At 32.8% G+C, this 18,751-nt stretch overlaps 1 long non-coding RNA gene across 1 annotated transcript; it reads right to left on the minus strand.

Moving 5' to 3' along the window:
* Positions 1 to 3,130: 3,130 nt before the first annotated feature.
* LOC127717724 (uncharacterized) lies at positions 3,131 to 3,966 on the minus strand. The gene is made up of 2 exons (XR_007989317.1): positions 3,855 to 3,966; positions 3,131 to 3,512 (listed from the first exon to the last, which is right to left on the minus strand). It is a non-coding gene; the product is annotated as an uncharacterized LOC127717724 (long non-coding RNA).
* Between the last annotated feature and the right edge of the window lie 14,785 nt (positions 3,967 to 18,751).

Consider the following 18,751-nt stretch of genomic DNA (forward strand, 5'->3'; position numbering starts at 1 on the left):
CTGGTCTGATCGAAAATCATAATATTGTATGTAGCAACCCTGACAGCTAATTATAAAGGCAATAATATAGTTGTATATTCTATAGCAACACAAGTCCATGCTTTGCAATAACCTGGTCAAATTTGAGACCATACTTACTTAAGAATTGAAGAACCGCATAATCCATCTGATCATGTTCTTCATCTCATTGTGCAAAAAACCCACTCTAGAACTACCTGTGTCATTACCTGCTACATGTTTTATTAAGAAATATGGTGGATCCTCATAGTTTCATGTTCTGAGTTAACTTTTAACAGGCTTGACAATCATGCCACCACAAAGATTCATTTCCGTGCCTAGACCTAAGTCAATCCCATCTGGAGGATGTCGGTCTGCTACAAAAACATACTTACTATTGAGGATTCTACTATCTAAACATTAAAGCTAATAGGATCTCCTACAATTCTTGTACAGTAAATAGCTACATGGAAGTATATGTTACATATGTAATACCAATACCATTTAAAGCATAATTAATCGAGAAAAATAATAATTCTTCTGTAACCCCTGTCTTAAGTTGTCAGCATTGGATCTCCGACCCTTTAATAATCCTCAAAAACAATTGAAAAGACAGCTTCAAACACACAGAATTCATACCAAGTTTAGCCAACAACAAGATAAGCAAATATTTGCTAGACTTCAGCATGACTCTGGTTAAGGTAAATGTAAAGGCCTGGAGTGTTTAATACCTTCTTAAAAACTGACAAACCTCAATTTTTTTTTGACACATCTGTTAAATTTTCCTAAAAAAAATATCCAAACCTAGTAAAAGTAATGTCACAATTTTTGTTGAGAGAGATACAAAATGTACAAGTAAGCAATACCTGGACAATTCATAGAGAGAGATAGGAAATGTATTCATTAAAACAATTAGAGATCTGAACTCATGAAAAAAGAAAGACTGTCCTCTCTGACACATCTGTATGTACTGGGTGCTGTGGAACTTGCAATTAAACGGTTACTAAAGGTCTGAAATAACAGTAATAAAACCCGTGGGGTAATAGCAGGATAAACATCTGCAGTTGGGACCAAGCATCTGAAGCGATCCACCTAAAAACCAGAAATGGCTTCAGCCATAATGAAAAATTTGTACCAGAACAGTGATAATGAATGTCATACTAAACTCCCAAATATATGAACTAGAATAAAAATTCATACAAGGCTAACATAGGCAAGAGGCTCTAGACTTGGAACAGGTACTAAATTTCGGAGGGGTTAAACAAGTTATTTAAAATCTCAACCAAATGCAGAACAGACAAACACACAGCAATACGCACAGTAAAAATCACACAGTTTAAAGAAGTCCGAGTCCAATATCAAAATAGGTAACAAAACAAACAAGACAAAAATTGAAAAATGACGACATTACATAAATCAACAATGGACTACTAACAGTTACTGACATGCCAGCTCCAGACCTCAATTTAACTGATCGAAAGATTATGTCTTCATTATATGAAATATCCAGCACCATCCCTCCAATGGGGGTTTAGTATCATATCATCATAACATATATTAGAGGAACATAACCCGTATCAACCAGCAACTGGTTTAAGAATTAATGAGATTTTGTCCGATGCAAAGACTGTGCAAGAGAATCAATATTGAAGCCAAAATATGCCATTTTTTATGCAGGCAACAGTATTCCTTCTTTGTAAGTTTGCTTTAATGTTTTGTTAGCTTTTGAGGTAAACTGACATTTTGTACTTTGTAAAGTATATTACCATTAAAGATTGGATGGGAAATACCTGAATGTGTAAGATGTCTATGTAGAAGTGAATTTCTTATAATGTTATAAAACTGCCCATAAATACAAGGCAAGAAGAACTGGAAAATGAAAACTTATTTCCATTTGAGGTCTATAGTTAGGTGACCTGAAACTTGGATTATCATAAGAAGGCCTAGATTATGCAAAGTAAACATGGTAAATGTCTCCTGTTAGGACAACCAACAAGTTATAAAGGATGACCTGTGTTACACAAAAAAAAAAACAAAAAAAAAACACAAACAAGCTGCTTAACAACATCTAGGTACCCTCATAATTAAAAGCATAACATTTCAAATTAGTCCCAGTGTTCATGCTAACTGAAATTCAACCTGTACTATAATTTTCATTAATAAATATCAATCATAATTTGGAATCAACAGTAGCCCAGCAACCAGTAGGGCCGGGCCAATGGTTTTATGAAAATGAAATTGTTGTCATAATGCTTTCAGCCTAAATTAACAAAGCTTGGCACCTAAATGTACAGCGTAAGATACTCATCTATTTGAGCAACTCCTAGAATCTTCCAGGATGAAGATTACAATAAATTCTAGTATATATATATAAATTAAAGCTGTTGTCGACACCTAAATACTAAAGATTTTTAACTGGTTTGGAGCAGACTGCAAGACAAGCTGTAAATAATTAAAAAAATTAAATTGTACTAGTTTGCTAATATTACATGTACATACATGTATATATCCTTGCTTATCTGCGTCTGACAATTTACATATAACTCTGTAATAGTCTCATTTAAAAATGTTTACAAGATAAAACCATTTTGGCCCCTATTTTCCCTTAAATATATAAAAAAATAAAATTAAAAATAATGAAAATTTCCCACACACCTAAGACTGGTTGGTAGGGTTTGGGCAAACAGAAATATTTGCAGTCTGTCCTAAAAAAGTGATCAATAAATATACACTTCTATAAATTTTGTCCTTTATAATTGTGGTACTTTATTGCAACATCTGTATTCATGCAGTACATGCATATCGATTTGTAATATTCAGATTATGTATCAAGATAAATAATATTATATTAGTTAATAGTGATCTCCATTACAAATCATATGTCACAAATCATATGATAATTTACAAAACAACATTTAAAAGTTTCACATGTAATATATTTATAATAATATATAATTGTAACCTTATATTTAAGAATTGTTTTTTATTTCTAACGCATGATGTGGCATCCCCTATAAATTGTAAAGATAACACATTCAGCAATATTTTGTGGATTTAAGTTTAGAAACTGAGATATAATCATTACACAAATCTTTTAAATCTAAACAGATTGGAAAAAAAAATAAGAGTTGCCTTAATCTTTATACATATGTTTGTTATATGTTAGAATCACATGTACATGTAGGGGTTTAACTTAAAAGTAATATACTGCTTTTGTAAATCTGATGATTACCTGGTAAATTATCAACTGTGAACTGGAACATACTAATGCAGAGCTCTGGGGGTTTGCATAAATGACGTCTGATGATGATCCAATGTACAAATGTATGTGACCTAAAGGAGTTGAGTTAGTGGCGTGATGAGTCGTAAATCCAGTTCAGTCTGGTGACCCATTTGTAAAAACTGGTGTGTCATTGTTGTCTAGGGCTCTGGTCCAACTGTTACAACCCTGGTGGTGTTCTGTTGCAGAGCAAGGTCGCACTTTTCGCTTTCTAACTGATCTTCCCAACATTGTGCTACAACTCAACAAAAAGTAAATATTAGTTCCACCATGCTACAGCATTGACATAACAAAATCAAATGACTGTACAAAGAAACAATAACAATAAAAATATTACGTATACTCCTAGTTGTGTCGAAGATAGTTACAATAATTTCAAAAAAAAAAAAATTAATTTAAAATTAGTATATATACATGATATATATATTTATTAATTCTTAAATCCATAGTCAGTTGATAGTGACATAGCAGCATAGTGTAATATTTGTATATAATTAAGTTATTACAACAATAATTTAAGCTGTGGCCTGTTGGTGACATTATGACTAAATTTGTGATTTATCTGAACTATTCATACCATATCGACCTAGTCTAGGCTAGAGAGTAGTAGCAACTATACATGTCACTGTGATGACTAATGTGACAGACTCGACACTCTGACAGTTTTTAGTAACTAGTGTGTAGGTACACGCAAAATTTATAGCAGGATATATACAGATAATGATATATGTTTGCTTAACTCCACCAGCAAGCTGACATTTAGACATGACGATTTTTGGCTACTGCTTCTTAACTCCGGGCATGGTCTATGTGCAAGATTTCCAAGATTTTTGTATATTTGTATCGAAAGTTGAACTTCCGGTTACGAACCTGGGTCCTTTCGCCCTAAAGGGTACGTCCCTTTTACACCTTTGTACGTTCATATCTTTCATGGAATATTTGCTGTATATGTGCTATGAAAGATCTAGATACACAATTACCGATGTATACCCTTTTAAGGAAAATTTAATTATAATTCGGGAGTTCATCAGATAACGCCTGCCCCACAACACATAAACATTAAAGACACGTTACTAACCTGCATGATCTGTTAGTGTTACAGCGCAAATACAATTGTTAGGCCACAGGAGTTTGAAATCCTAGCAATAACGGTGTAAAAATATGCCAAACTCGACTATCACAGTAGTCGTCATATATATATATATATATATATATATATATATATGAGTACCTTAATATCAGTATCAGGCAGACTATATACATGCATCTAATTTGATGTAGAAATACAATGACGAAATCATTATTATAATCTGCAAATCTTAGGACAATAATGCATCTAATTACTCATATTTGTAAAAATTAAATAATTTATAAAAATGAAAACGAATAATGGGACCAATCTCTTTCAGTCTTTGCATGTGCTCTCCACGTGGCGATGAAATTCCTGATGGAATATGGTTAAAAAAAAATGACGATCGATATAATTATTTCTTTCTAAGATTACTTCTAATAAACATTGGAAGCATGAGTAACCATACAATACAAACATTACTTTACCATTTACAAGTTACTACTTTTCATTTTTTTCAATTTTACCGCTTACGAAATTTAAACAGCTTGCTTGCTGCGATGAAATTCTGTAAAGGACTAAATTACGTCACAGAATATAACGTCACTCATGTTAGGTAAATCTAAAACATGAAACACAATCCGTCAGTGGCCCCAGCGATAACTGAATTTAAGTCTATTTACTTAAATTCCATTACAGTTGACATCATTGTGACATCATATGTGACATATAAGTATTAGGGTTTCCACTTGAAACAAAATGTGCTTCGGTCAACGCTATTACACCCTATGAAATTACAAGGACAAGCATTTATTTTTTAGATACATTTGTTATTCATTTGTCTTTTGGTTGGTACGACAGAACGGATTCGCATTGCTGCTCGTGCTTTTAAGATTTGTTTCACTATCGGGTAGTTTTTTTTTCTATATTTATATTGTTAATTTCTCTTGATAAATAACTGAGGGTCTAACTTTACTTAAATGAGTTGAGCCTATATTGACTTTGCTTTTCTAATTTGAGGTTCATATTCTAAACATAATTCAAATGAAAGTGTGGATGGGATTTGCAGAATAAAGAATAAAGGGCACAACAAATAAAATTAGAGAAATATTATTAAAACTTAATTCTAGGAAATATTGATGCTTACATATAGAATAGAGAATTATGTTTTATTACGTCGTTTTTTCGTTTTTTTTTCTATAATTTTGTCTGTCTCTCATCGACTAATATGGGTTTTGATAAAGAATAGAGCATTATGCTTTATTACGTCATTTCTCGTTTTTTTTCTATAATTTTGTCTGTCTCTCATCGACTAATATGGGTTTTGATAAAGAATAGAGAATTATGCTTTATTACGTCATTTCTCGTTTTTTTTCTATAATTTTGTCTGTCTCTCATCGACTAACATGGGCTTTGATAAAGAATAGAGAATTATGCTTTATTACGTCATTTTTGTTTTTTTTTCTATAATTTTGTCTGTCTCTCATCGACTAGCATGGGCTTTGATAAAGAATAGAGAATTATGCTTTATTACGTCATTTTTCGTTTTTTTTCTATTATTTTGTCAGTCTCTCATCGACTAACATGGGCTTTGATTCTCCTTTTGGTATCGTCCGCCTAATGTTTGTCTCGTGGAGAACTTATCCAGCGTTGAATATAAAAATTTGCAAATAATTAGCTACGGTAATCTATTCAATTCGAATTCACAGTACATTATTATCTTTCAACAACCTTTTTCTTTTCATTAGATATAAATAAAGGCAACAGTAGTATACCGCTGTTCGAAACTCATAAATCGATAGAGATAAAAACAAATCCGGGTTACAAACTAAAACTGAGGGAAACGCATCAAATATAAGAGGAGAACAACGACAACAAAAACACAACATTAATATGTAACACACACAGAAGCGAACTATAATATAACAATGGCCATTTTCCTGACTTGGTACAGGACATTTTAAGAAAAAAATGGTGGGTTGAACCTGGTTTTGTGGCTGTTGTCATACGATCAATCGGATGAGTTGTTTCTCAGTTTTTAAAGCATTGTGTACCTCTTAATCTAAAATGGGGGTAAACACTTTTCTAATTTGGGGGATTTTTAAGTTGCATAATAGAGTAAGAATATGTAGTTGGAAGGAGAGTTGTCTCAATGGCACTCATACCCCATCTTAAATCTATTTCATGGAATGTGGAAGATTATATCGTTTTCCAATTTCTACTTTTTTGAAATGGGAACTAGACATTCTCAATAATCGTGGTGTCTACACCAAGTTTTAACTCATATAATTAATACTGCCGCCTGTTTTATTTATTTTCAAAACTATGTCGTAATGTATATTGATTTTACACAGCGACATTTATGGGTTCATGCATTTTATGGTGTGGACCCTAAATAGTCATAGTTGCCTAGGAATATATGTTAAGTTCTGTTTTAATTCATTGATACAAAAATAGTGTTGGTACCAATAAAACAATATTGAACGATCTTAGAGACTGAAATTGATAACATTTTAGAATAAGAGTATTCAAAGGAGTAAGTCCAGTAAGACCCCTTTTTGGTCCCAAAATAAAGCAGTTTTACAAAATTGTTAAAATGTAAACTTTTAGTTATTCATTGGAAAGTAGAATGCTCCTGCTACATGAATATGGGCTGTTTTTGACAATTAAACATTAAAGCCAACAATGTTTTTAAAATATCAGCAAATATGTTTTTATTATTCAAAAATAAAGCAAAACCTAAAACAAGATAAAAAAATTTCCGGGATTTTGTCACGTGTTGAATCTGAAAAGACAGTTGAGTAGACTATATTTTATTGTGCTCAATTTTTGTTTTTATTGCTTTCATTTTTTTAAAGTGACCGCGGTTTCCGCATTGTTTTAGTAGTTCATCTACTGTAATCACAAGTTTGTAAACACCGATGTTGAGAGTTCGAACCCCGCTCATCGAAAGGTGTTTACGACTTTCATCTTCTTTGACAAGGAGTGTCGGTTTTCTTTCCAAAGGTCGATTGTTTGCTCCGTGCACTACAGTTTCCTCCGCCAACAAAAAAAACCGTCTTTATAAAACTAAGAGTAATGAAACATACGTTTAACACAAAAAAGCAATCAATCGTATAGGAAATTGTCACGGATACATTGTTTTATTTTTAGTGATTGCTAATACTCTTATTCTTTTCATAGTCCTAAAACAGTTCTATATAACTCTCATTTACTAAGAAATGCATGTCACCATGGCCACTTACACACTAGAATTGTTGGATGAGTAAATTGGTTGTATATCTACTCGCCCAATAACTCATATGATGAGTTATATAAAAATCTTAACAATTTTGATATCGTGCGATGGGAGGGAATAAATCACAACAAAGTTTGATTTTTCAGTGAAAATTAGTCGATATATTTAATTAATAGACAACTAAATTCATTAGACACGATTCCCAATTTTATATTCTTGTACGTGTTTACAATAAAACTAATCTATTCTATTTTAAGAAATTTACCTGTGATAAAATAAACGTAAAAAACGTCACTTTTTTTTAGCGTTGATACATTCATGTGACGCACAGTTTATAATTCGTTGTGGTGTCCTGATGTACTGTCGTAAGTTCATGGGAGGTGTCCGTTGTTTTTCTCTGGTTAAATGTACTATTATATTATCTATTTATGTATATCTCTGTCCTGAGTGTTCTTGCGTTCATTTGTATTGTATTCCTGTCAAGTAATGTTGTCATTTTAGGGGTATTTTGAACATTGTCATATAAGCGGGAGGTTTGGCTAGCCATAAAACCAGGTTCAACCCACCATTTTTTCTTAAAATGTCCTGTACCAAGTCAGGATTATGGCAGTTGTTATCAAATAGTCCGTTTCTATGTATGTTGGCGTTTGTTTTTGTTGCAGTTCAGTGTTTCTGTTGTTCAGCTGTTTTTCTCTTATAGTTGTGTTTCACTAGGTTTTGGTTTGTGACCAAAATTTATTTCCGCTGAATCGATTTGTGACTATTGAACAGCGGTATACTACTGTTGCCTTTATATATTAATATTATGTTTTATCGCCAAATTCTATTTATTGGACAGAACTTTTCCTTCAATGTTATTTTCAGTAAAAATACACCATGGCAGTATGGGTAAACATTGCTATTGAAATTTATTTTTCCTTTTTTGCAAAGGTTGTTTGCTGTTACATAAATGTATTCTTAAACACAATTTTCAAAACGACACATTAAACTCTAAATTTTACGCAACATATCTTTGATTTAACCTAAAACTGTGGAATTTCAAACCAAAAAAAACTTGTATTCTGATTATTGAATGAGAAAATAATTGAAAGCAATCATTGCGAAAACAAATCTGTTACAGAACTGCTTCGCGCCTTAAATCAAAAATTTCCAATCAATTGTTGATATTTGTTTAGTATTAACTTACCTCCAAAAATAGCAACCTTATGATGTTCTATGAAGTTATTACTAAAAATGCCCAAAACACATGTACGTGTTTTCAATTACCACCAATATTTGAAAACAATGCATATTTCGAACACAGAAAAATCAGATTTATCTATTCATAAGTTTTATTAGGAAAATTGAAAATGTGGCAATGATTACAATGATTCATTTATTGAATGTAGTAAATATCATTGTAAAGTTCTGATGACGGTTAACATTTAATATTTTGAAAGATTTTTGCTAGTACTACAAACGTTTGGTATATTACTATGTTATATGTATGACATGTTGTTCAAATAAATTCCCAAGAATTGATTTAAAAATATGAACATAGATAACGAGGGAGTGGGAAAATAACAGGCTAGTATAAAAATAAATTCAAGAAATAATGCATACTTGTTATATTTTAGCGCATACAAGTGAAAATACCATAGATATTAATGAAGTATAACATACACATTATATATCGAGTTCCATAGAAAAACCCTAAAAAAGAATTAAACAATTTAGTTGATATTCAGTCCATTTTCAATTGTCATCCGTCAAGTAATCACATATATTGCTCCAATCACTTTAAAATAAAACAAATAATAAAATAACTTTTTTACAACTCTATTTACAATTATACATAATGAATATACAGATATCTGTCGTAATGTAGGTAACAAAATGTTTGCTTTCAATGTATAAAGATATAAGAAGATGTGGTATGAGTGCCAATGAGACAACTCTCCATCCAAGTCAAAATTTATAAAAGTAAACCATTATAGGTCACAGTACGGTCTTCAACACGGAGCCTTGGCTCACACCGAATAGTAAGCTATAAAGGGCCCCAAAAAATTACTAGTGTAAAACCATTCAAACGGGAAAACCGACGGTCTAATCTATATAAAAAACGAGAAACGAGAAGCACTTATGAACCACATCAACAAACGATAACTACTGAACATCAGATTCCTGACTTAGGACAGGTGCAAACAAATGCAGCGGGTTTAAACGTTTTAATGGTACCAAACCTTCACCCTTTTTCTGAAACAATAGTGTAACATCACAACATAGAAAGACACACTATAAAATATCAACTGAAATAGCTTAACTCAATCAAAGGACATATTAACACCATTGAACATACACTGAACAAATAAATTTTACCTATGACACAATGTAAATACAAAATAAATAAACTAAGGGAAGAATAATAAAAGTAACATGTTATATCGGTAAGAAATGTTAAACAATTAAAGAATAACAATATGTTCGAACAAAAATACCATCCATTTGCAATAACTTTAAACACAGGTAAATGAAAATAATTTTGTTATTAGGTATACCTGTACAGTACCAATAGAGAAAGGAAATATTTTTACAAAATAAATAATTTTGAATACAAAATAAATAAACTAAGGGAAGAATAATAAAAGTAACATGTTATATCGGTAAGAAATGTTAAACAATTAAAGAAAAACAATATGCTCGAACAAAAATACCATCCATTTGCAGATGCTTGATTTCTTGATTGACAACATATTTGTTACGTTTGGAGGACGTGTTTTTCAACAGACTGTCGGAATTCCAATGGGAACCAATTGTGCCCCTCTTCTTGCCGACTTGTTTCTTTATTATTATGAGGCTGACTTCATACAGGAGCTTCTTAGGAAGAGAGATAAGAAGTTAGCAATATCCTTTAACTCTACGTTCCGCTATATAGATGATGTTCTCTCACTAAATAATACAAAATTTGGTGACTATGTTGAACGAATCTACCCCATCGAACTAGAGATTAAGGATACTACAGATACAGTTAAGTCTGCCTCATATCTTGACTTACATCTAGAAATTGACAATGAGGGTCGGTTGAAAACAAAACTTTACGACAAAAGAGATGATTTCAGCTTCCCAATTGTGAACTTTCCATTTCTATGTAGCAACATTCCAGCAGCGCCTGCATACGGAGTATATATATCCCAATTGATACGATATTCCCGGGCTTGTGTTTCCTATCATGATTTGATAGAGGATTGCTGCTCACAAGGAAGCTATTAAACCAAGAGTTCCAAATGGTGAAGTTGAAGTCATCCCTTCGTAATTTTTACGGACGCCATCACGAGTTGGTTGATCGTTATGGAATAACCGTTTCACAGATGATATCGGATATGTTCCTTATGTCGTAACTACAATACCCTTCCCTTTTCACGAATGTGACTTACCGAATTAGACTATTTACCGGATTTGTAATAACATAAGCAACTCGACGGGTGCCACATGTGGAGCAGGATCTGCTTACCCTTCCGGAGCACCTGAGATCACCCCCAGTTTTTGGTGGGGTTCGTGTTGCTTAGTCTTTAGTTTTCTATGTTGTGTCATCTGTACTATTATTTGTCTGTTTGTCTTTTTATTTTTGGCCATGACGTTGTCAGTTTGTTTTCGATCTATGAGTTTGACTGTCCCTCTGGTATCTTTCGTCCCTCTTTTGCAATAACTTTAAACACAGGTAAATGAAATTAATTTTGTTTATATATTGCAATTTCATTTTCCTGGTACATCGTAGTATATGTTTTCAATTTGTACTAATAAATGTAAATTGTAAAATAGGTACAAGCATTTGAGAGCTATCGACCATAAACTAAGAAACAAAATGTGTCAATTTTATGGTTTAATGAAATTGTGTGGTTCACCTAGCACTTGGATGGGTTTTTTTTCAACATTTGAATAAATAATTTTGTTAAAGTAGGTACTTCACAATTGTTTAAGAGCTCCTATCTTAACCGCTTTAACTTACGCTTTAACGGAAAACATTTTTTTTATAACAAACACCAGCAAAATAAAGACAAATCTTTGATTTTATTTATCTAGACCGGAAGTTACATATCAACTGAAGCCAAATCCCGGCCTTCTGTTTTTGGTATACAAAAAATATTACTGGCACTCCAAAATCCAAATAAACGGGCGAATAATAAAGAATTATTTACTTTTGTTAGGAGTTTGTTTACAGTAATTATTTATGAACTGTTAAATAAAAAGTGTCCAGTTTAGTGTTCATTTGGTCAAACGTTTGTCATGAAATAGAGATAAAAGAATAATGAAATAATGAACACTGGAACATAATATTACAAGTTATATAAGATCCCGGATATAAACAAGACGACAACGCTGGATATTGAACTTTAGCTTGTTTGCAAAAAGGAAAAACAAAATGCAAGTGTTGCCCCAGGTGAAACCCTGTCATGTATTGTCAAAACGACAAACACTCATTAACACACTATCCGAAAAGAAATGCATGCAGTGAAATATGAACAAGAGCTAACATCATTTTGAGAACAATTGTTTAACACCAATTTTCATAGAGATAATTATTCAAATTAATTGATCATTTGTGGAGAACACTTTTTTATTGAACTTTAAATTACGACAGAAAGACACGTTCCAGGCATGTTAAGTCTCTCCCTTTAAGGTTCCGAAAGCACCCTGTTCGATGACGGTGTACGTGCACATTATTTCACAAAGTATGAAGGTAACATCAAACAAGAAACGTTTAAGAACGTAAAATATCATCAACCAAACAGCAACATTTAAACAATTTATCTAAAAACAAAAACCTGGTTATAGCATAGATAGGCTGTAGAATGAAAAATTTTAATCGTCGTTCCATTGCTTTAAATGTTGTCACGTGTATGTTTTTTTGTTTTGTCATGAACTATACACCATACCCCTTCCTTGTCATTAGTTTAAGCTCGCCACGTGTTTTAGTGCACATTTGGAGCCAGGGTCCCTGTCAGTAGTGTTTTAATTTAACTTGTTAAGTTATAACACTATATTGGTGTTGATGACCAATCATTGAAAGCCTCAATTTAATCTATTCACTTCTTCTTAAAACTTAGGCCGGATTGAATACCGTATGTCTTATATATTTTTTTGTCTTTGAACTGTGGAATTATGCTCATATATCTCTTTTTTCTAGAGATCACCATAAGGCTTTCAAATTAAACAATAATTTTGTAAATTAACTCCTGTGATGACATGAATGATCATTGATATTGTCATAATCATAAATTAACTGTTCACAAAAAGGATTTTCTATCCCAGGAAGAGATTATCTTGGCTGTTTTTGGCCTAACCTTAATGCTCTTCAATTTCGTATTTTATTTGGACTTTTTACTTTTTATATTCCAGCGTCACTGATGAGTCTGTTGTAGACGAAACGCGCGTCTTCATGATAAGTTTATCTGTACCTTACTTAGAAATAATACAATTCATATCCAATAAATTAATTTCGGTGCAAGCAAGAAATAAAGGAAAAAACACGCGTCTCCATGATAAGTTTATTACAAACCTTGCTAAGTTGTCTGTTAGTAAATTTGGAATTATTAGAAACTAAGGTTTCAATTTCCTCAGGCAAGGTTGACCTTATATGGATTTAACTGTTTTATATCATTTTTGGTAATATAGTTCTTTAATTGTTTCTGTTGATATACATCCTTGGTTGTCAAATATTCGGCTTTGGACGTTCCTGATGAAGGTAAATCCAGAAAATGCGATTAGGAGGCATGAATGTTATTACCGGAGACCTCAACATTGTCAATAACACTTCAGCTACGTTATTACCGGAGACTTCAACATTGTCACTAACACTTTCCTGCGAAATTTGTTATCTAAAGGTCCGAAATATCGTGAGCCTAAATCCCTCAATTGGAAATACAACTTCAAAATACTGATGGATTCAGTCGAGGATTATGCCAGGCAATGGGCTAAACGCGAGAAAGAAGACGTAGATACTCTTTCCGAATGGATTAAGGCTGTGAGGTCGTTGATACAAATCAGAATTAAGAAACTAAATGGGCATATCAAAACCCACGCTACATCAATTTTTAAAGACCCAAATATTGCAAATCACTTGTCCTACCTCCATGACAAATATGTTGTTGTCCCCGCAGATAAAGCCCCAAACAACATTGTTTTTGTGTGTAAATATCATTACATAAACTGCTTGATAAATGAATTAGGTATTGACAATTCACTTGGAAACTCAACATATACCCTCACGACACTTACCAAAGAGGAAATCCTGGATAATCAAAGGTCTGTTCTATGTTCCTTTGGAATTTCAACCAAAGATGAAGAACTGGATCGTCCATCACTGTATTGGATACATAAACTACATAAGTGTCCTTACAAACAACGGTATATTGCTGGGTCTTCCAAGTGCTCCACGAAACCTCTTTCTATATTATTAACATCTATTTTATCAGCAATCAAAGCCGGGCTCCAAAGTTTTTGTGAAACTGCCTATTCTAGAGGTGGCGTGAATCAGATGTGGATACTAAAAAATTCCAAAGATCTTTTAGAGTACATACAATCTAAGACTCTCTCATCTTGCAATAGTATTAAAACATTTGACTTTTCTACACTTTACACAAGTATTTCCCATTCCAAACTAAAAGACAAATTGAAAGAGTTGGTATTACTTTGTTTCATTAAAAACAATGGCGAACGTAGTATCTTGTTTTGGGGAAGGATAAATCCTACTTTGTAAAGAATCACTCTGATTCAAACAAAACGTTCTCTGAGACTGACATTATCAAGATGCTTGATTTCTTGATTGACAACATATTTGTTACGTTTGGAGGACGTGTTTTTCAACAGACTGTCGGAATGAAGGTTGATCCAGAAAAGGATTTTAAACAAACCACATTTAGAACGTTTTATTTTTATGGTTGTCTGTACATTCCATCAATTTTACCCTATTCGCTTGTGCGACACTTTTGAATGATCCTCATGGAGGGTATTTAATGCAAAGCAGTAGATGTTACTCCTGTCGATGATACTGGTCTCCAGTTAATGTCTTCTTACATGACATCAAATAAATCAGATTCAAGTTAGGATTCTAAGCAGGTGTATTATTTCTCGTTATTTCCTCCTTGTTGACCTATAACTAACGTTGCAAATACCGTAAACATTTAAATAACAAAAATACCGAAAGTTAAATAACCAAAATAACGAACTACAAGGAAAATTCGAAACAGAAAGTCAATAAAATCAATAGCTAAAACACATCAAATGAATCGAAAACATTTGTCATATGCCTGACTTGGTACAGGCATTTTCTTGATTAGAAAACAGTGGGTAAAGCCTCTCATTTGAATAACAGTCGCATATAATTCCATTATATTGACAACAATGTGTGCGCAAAACAAACACACACATGAATGTGACCTCAGACGGTTGTTGGTGCATTTGTTTATCGGCATTTGTACATTTTCCCTTCGATCTTACTGCCTAATATTTTTAAGATCATAAACAGGACTTGATACTCAAAAATATTGGGCAATGACGTCATGTATCAGTGCAGCAACGTCACGCAGGTATGTTAAGGCAATTTTTGCAGGGGCAAATAACTCTTGTAATGCTCATGAATATTAATGAGCAACGTTGCGTCTCCATAGTGACGACGCTGTCCGCTTCATTTCTCTGGTCGTCAATCGCTCTCGTATTTTGTTCTTTTTGTTGATAAACTATGCAGAATTAGATAAATAATGATAATTTGTTGTAGTTAAAAACCATATGTCACATTATTTTACAAGCCATAACTTGTATTGTATGAAAATCCTTCTTGTCGATCTCGCAACAGAGGCGTGGCTTATTTTCCTTATTTGGAAAACCGATTCAACAGGAAGCTTGAAACCCACATGTTTTGAACGGACGGATTGTTTTTGTTGGATGAGGCGAAGAATGGCCCATGTACCCAAGAATTTCAGCATACAAGCAGAATCATACGACATAACTTGACTATGAGTAAGTATTCTGTCGTCTTTTTTGTTGTTTTCTGTAGCCGACTATCTTCATTTTGACAAAAATCTACCCTTAGGCCTTGAAGTTGCATCTTCTCCCCCTTTTTTCCATCTGTTCAGTAGAATTTAGAAATTATCCCTGAACCAAGGATTTGCATAGTATACTATTCCTGAACTATCTTAAATGCAAGTCCATTGATTGTCCACAGTATTTTTGTGCAATTTAGGTGAAGTTTTAGAATACCCATGTGTTGTCCTGGAAATTTGTTTTGCTATAGTTACACTTTTTGATATAAAGAAAACTTTATGTGCTCTAGCCTATTCCATTGTTGGCCAGTTGACATTCAATCTGTTTGAATTCATGAATCATGGATATAATTTCTTTTGAGAGCGAGTGATATCAGAACATGAGATTGGCAATTCTGATAACAAGGGGCTGGTCTAAAATGAATCTGAAGGCAACTGTAGAAGAAGAAGACACTAGACTAAATTTTCAACAAAGACCCCTGCTCAATATTATAAATATAAACTGTATTGAGCACCTTTATTATCACAGAGTTTATAACTTTGCAGACAGTGTGTAGGAAAGACACTGCCAGATGTTTTAAAGTTAGCTATGTACATGTACATTAAACTACACTTTCCCTCAATTTCATTGAAGAAGACACTAGACTAAATTTTCAACAAAGACCCCTTCTCAATATTATCAATATAAACTGTATTGAGCACCTTTATTATCACAGAGTTTATAACTTTGCAGACAGTGTGTAGGCAAGACACTGCCAGATGTTTTAAAGTTAGCTATGTACATGTACATTAAACTACACTGTCCCTCAATTTCAAAGCTGCATCATGCAAGGTCAGTTTTTCGACGTGCCAAAACAACAAAAATTCTAGATTTTTATTCACATAAAGACTTGAAAGACTTAAGTGTAACTGTAAGCTGATTTATTTTTTATTCTTTTGCTGCCGCAGGCCAGATTCTTATTTTCTAAAGAAAATTTTGCATAGTACGTATACCTATTAGTCTGTAATGTACAAGCAAATGTAGTACTTACTAAATAGAAATTCTGAGAGACCTAAAAGAAGTTTTTAAAAACCTGGGCTATTGGTCCTGTGTCCAAGTGTAAATCTTATATATACAAATATATATACCCTTATTTTATTCTGTATGCTACTTTGTACATCTGTTCATGTTGTAGTTCTTTAATATGTATATGAATAAAAGGAGATGTAGGGTGTACAATGTACATTGTTTGTGTACATAATCATATATCGTGAGACAGTTACAGAAGTTCTTTCTGTTCGACATGTTGTACTACCAGAATAAAGTTCAAATGTATATACCCTTATTTTATTCTGTATGCTACTTTGTACATCTGTACATGTTGTAGTTCTTTAATATGTATATGAATAAAAGGAGATGTAGGGTGTACATTGTACATTGTTTGTGTACATAATCATATATCATGAGACAGCTACAGAAGTTCTTTCTGTTCTAGATTTTGTACTACCAGAATAAAGTTCATTCTGTTTATATACTAGTAACAGTCTTTATGAAATATGTAACATGTATTAAAAGGGAAAATCAATATTATAATTATTCAGCCTAAGGCTAAATTGATGTCATGTATGTGGAGGTGTCTTCGAAAATATTGAAAAACAAATGTCACCCACGGAATCAGACAAGTACCAAATAAAAAAGATTTACATTTGTATATAGCGGGTGCTGGGCCCACCTTTTCTGGGGGAAATTTGGTTGTTATTATAGGAAATCACTGAAGCATGACTGGGGCGGGTCCCTTCGTAGGTAGTCAGTGCAGTGGGCCCCAACTTATGAAAATTTCTGGATCCGCCACTGAGATAGCATCACATTCAAGAAATATAGCATCACATGACACTGAAAGACCCTGGGGATCGGGAACACTGGGTTGCTGTATGGCGTTTAATGCTAATTTGGTATAGGTTTGGAAGTTATAATATTCACTTTTCTGAAATGTACCTGTATAATCATTTTGAAAAAATAAGAAATAAAATAAATTTGTCGTTTCGGAATCTAATGCATTCTGGGTAATATTTTCAAAAGCGTTCACCAAAAAGTTGTGATTGTCTTAACATGTTCTAAATATTGGAATTCCATCCAATGATGTGGCGTTATTTTCATTTTGGTGTACAAACAATGAGATTACCCATAGTCCTATATATAGATTCCGAAAAGGCGAATTACCTACCTGAACCTTTTTGTTTCAACTTGGAGGCTGGAAACAAGCATTTAATTTAAATTTGTTTTGGCCTGAAGTAAATTAAATTAACAAACATTTTTTTTGTAAAAACTTGTTATATAGATAGTCAAGGACTGTTTTACAAAAATGTTAGGTGGATATTGTTAAGTTTTTAACACACCATTTTTTCACAAAATTATTGCATGTAATTACTTGGAATACAATATAAATCATACATGTTTATATATGAAAAATATTTGTATCTGTAATACTGCTTACTGGATGGGATCTTTTTTTTTGTGTACACAATTGTAAATTGTTTTTTTTTTAATTATTACAGGTTCAAGATGACAATGATGAGAACAAGAGTGCAAAAGATAAGCCTTACATGTGCATTGCAATAAGTGACTGCAGAATGTATGAACAGTTGGTAATCCACAAGCTTTGTGTCAAAATACTTCTTTTTCAACACATATTTGATCGTCATCCAGAAAACATGGAAAACAATGTGTTCAGGGCAACATAACTTTTTGAAATGGAATAAAGTTAACTTTCCAACCAGACATTCCACAGTGTGTTCATGGTGATGTCAAACAGCATGTTAAAAATGGTTAAAAAAATCTATTAAGACTCAGCTTAAAGGTAAAAGGAGGAGCCAGTCATTGACACCCACCTTTTCTTGCCTGTTTTTCTGGAAAGAAAGAAAACCCTCCATTAATAGAATGCAGAAAGTGAAAGATGAAGCTAATTGACTTTTAAATTGTAAAATTAATGGAACCTATAGATGGAAACGTGTGTAAAGCAAAAAAATTTATTCAATCTATAAAGTAATTCAACATCTTGTAGCAGCCTCGTAAAGATTGTTCTACAGCCATACAGGTTGATCTAAAGTGAACAGTTCTAACCTTCAACATGAACACAGAGATTTTTTTAAACAAGTACAATTTGATCACA

This window comes from Mytilus californianus, unplaced genomic scaffold (genome assembly GCF_021869535.1).
Source record: "Mytilus californianus isolate M0D057914Y unplaced genomic scaffold, xbMytCali1.0.p SCAF_10, whole genome shotgun sequence".
In the NCBI taxonomy this organism is placed as follows: Eukaryota; Metazoa; Mollusca; class Bivalvia; order Mytilida; family Mytilidae; genus Mytilus; species Mytilus californianus.